General features: G+C 32.7%; 1 long non-coding RNA gene across 1 annotated transcript; it reads right to left on the minus strand.

The window, feature by feature from the left end:
- Positions 1 to 2,278: 2,278 nt before the first annotated feature.
- LOC138891443 (uncharacterized) lies at positions 2,279 to 2,786 on the minus strand. Its single transcript, XR_011413188.1, has 2 exons — positions 2,658 to 2,786; positions 2,279 to 2,339 (listed from the first exon to the last, which is right to left on the minus strand). It is a non-coding gene; the product is annotated as an uncharacterized lncRNA (long non-coding RNA).
- Positions 2,787 to 3,095: the final 309 nt, after the last annotated feature.

The raw sequence follows: 3,095 nt of genomic DNA on the forward strand, positions 1-3,095 counted from the left end.
TTACTTTTGAGACTACGAGGCGGTCCCTCGGGAGATCTCTTTGTATATTTACTTTGGGACTACGAGATTGTATCTCGAGAGATCCCCTGCTGCTTAACCCTGTATTTTGTACTGCTACTTTGCTATGTTTTCCTTTTTGTTAAATTCCAGTCTCTTATTATATTACTTCATTCTCTTGCTTTATTTACTATATACTAGTGGTCCCTGACCTGACCTCGTCACTACTCTACGGAGGTTAGGTTTGGCACTTACTGGGTTCCATTGTGGTGTACTCATGCTACTCTTCTGCACATGTTTGGTGTGCAAATCCAGGTGCTTCTTATCAGCCCCGCTATTAGCTGAGAGTGTTTTGCTGCTGTACGGAGACTTCAAGATACATCTCCCACGTCCGCAAACCTCGGAGTCCCCCTCTATTCTCCCCTATGTCAATTACCTTCTGTACTTCTTTTATTATACTTTGGTGTATAGAGATACTAGTTTCCTTCTGTAGCTTGTGACTTATGATGTTCCGGGGTTTGGGAATATTGTGTATTTCTAGAGTGTTGGTTATTGTATATGTCGAGTGGCATTGTTACCTGTTATTTGGTTATCTGTTGCAGTTAGTTGTTAAGTTTTACTTTCATTTTTGTTATTTCCGCAATTTGATAGTCTTACCTAGTCGTAGAGACTAGGTGTCGTCACGACGTTTTACGGAGGAAGTTTTGGGCCGTGACACATGACATCTTTACTAGTTTGCAATTGGGGTGGCAGGATCAAATATTTAACCTAGTTTAAGAAAATTTCATCATAAATGTATGATAATTTTATCAACATAGCGGGTGCCATACCACCCCCACCCTAAAGGGTGGATCCGCCCCTGATTTGGCATAGTATTTCGGTAATTTAAAATTAAATAAAAAATATCGTTATTTAGGTATCATCTTAATTTTTATGTTTAATTATTAAATTCGATTAACTTTGAAAGTGTACATCAACGAAAAATTATTATCAGATGCGACTAAAATGAAAACTATCATGTGTTATTAAGAAAATTCTTCAGAATACCTTAATAGATCATATGTTTGTCATTTGTTTTTTAATTTTTACTAAACATACATTTATTTATCAAAAATTTAACAAATTAAGATTGAAATAATATTCATGTAACAATAAAACCCGATAAAATCGAACAAATCCAAACCGATATAGTTGGTTTGGTTTAGTTTTGGTAAAAATCGAACCAACCCGGTCCATGTACACCCCTAACTTTAGTAGTCCAATATATTAAAGTCCCTCACTTTTGGGCGGAAGTTATTTTTCTTTCAATTATTTAAACTTCTAACTCCATATCATTACTTAAGTCAACATCTAGACATTATTATCAATCTTTAACACTCAAAAATTTTCATGAAAAAACTATCCAATTTGATGACGTTATTATCAAATCTTTTAAGGGGAATCTTAGTATCGTTAGTTGATTGGCAACCTAAACTTTTACTTTGTTGATGGAGGTTTGATTCTGGATCGTATTACTCCCTCCCTCATTTCCCTTCCCCTACTGATTAATAAACAAAATTTTAAAACAAAAAAGTTTATCAATGTGTAATAAATAGTGAGTACTTTTTAAAGAGATATATATTTTCACACTCCAACCAACAAAAATATTTTCTTTTAAACTACAACAAGTAAAAGATAATAATAAAAACAAATCCAAGTTATTAGGATTCTCTTTATTCAATTAGGAACTTAAAGGAACTCATGTTATACTTTTAACATCATAATATAATAATACAGCAAATACATAGACCAACCTTTTGTTCTATCAAGACTTATTACAGCAGAAATTCTAAATCCATTATTAAGACAGGGCGGAGCAAGAGCTGTTAAGGGGTTAGACCGAACCGTGTAGCTTTAGTACAAATCATATTTTTGTCTTAAGAAATCCATTGAATAGGTACAAAAGAAGACTTTAGAACCCAGTAGGCAGTAACATAAAAATGCTAAAATCCCTATTCTAGTAACTTCAAATCCCGGCTCCGCCTCCGACTAAGTATAATAACTTAACATTTGTACAATTCCATGACCCAACAATAATATGCACGACATGCAATTTTGAGAGCAGAAAATCCAGCTTCTTTTGCTAAAGCTTCAAATTCTTGCTTTGTTCTTTCTTTCCCTCCATTAAACACAGTAATCATTAACATATCAGTACCAAATGAATGCTTAGAGAGAAGATTAGTCTCTGGATATTCTAGCTGTATTTGTTCTATTACCACAACCTTACCATTTTCTGGTAAAGCTCCCCAACAATTCTTCAAAATTTTCAGGCAATGGTCATCATCCCAATCATGAAGTATCGCCTGCAACATATACATTGACAGTATAAAAAAAAATTCCATTATCAATATAATTTTGTAATTTGCTTCTATTTATTTTCTTGGTTATTAGATTATGTTTGTCACAAAAAGACTTAACCTGATGATGCAAAAAATATTTACATAGGTCACTTATAAGAAAATTACAAGTAAATTTTTATGAGATGTATTAAATAGTAACTTGGTAAAAATGACAGCTAAGTTAGTATCAAAGATTAAACTACACAACTAATATAAAAGAATCTTTACAATACCGGTGTATATAAGTTAAATCTCCATATGAATATGACAAAGAATACTGACCTTGAGAATGATTACCTCCCCTTTAGGAACGCTCTTAAACATATCTCCTCCAACATGCTCTATGCCTAATACAACAAGCAAGAGTTGAAGCTTAATTTGATCTTTCAATATCAATCAAATACAGCTTTAATATTTAAATATAAACGGGTTGTTTGGGACTAACAAGTAGATAATTAGTTCAAAAATATGATCCCTATTCAATTAATATGATTAGTAAGTGTAACGATCCGGCCGGCATTTTGATTATTATAACCCTGTTCTCCTATTTACTGCTTATTTTATACTTTACAGTTATTTTATGACTTACCGGGTTAGTTAGTTCGGGTCCGGAAGGAATTTAGAGTGAAATAAGACACTTAGTCTCATAATTAAAAATTTAATTTAAAAAAGTTGATCGGATGTGAACTTATGTGTAAACAACCTCATATTTGAATTTTG

Source organism: Nicotiana tomentosiformis, unplaced genomic scaffold, assembly GCF_000390325.3.
Source record: "Nicotiana tomentosiformis unplaced genomic scaffold, ASM39032v3 Un00101, whole genome shotgun sequence".
Lineage (NCBI taxonomy): Eukaryota > Viridiplantae > Streptophyta > Magnoliopsida > Solanales > Solanaceae > Nicotiana > Nicotiana tomentosiformis.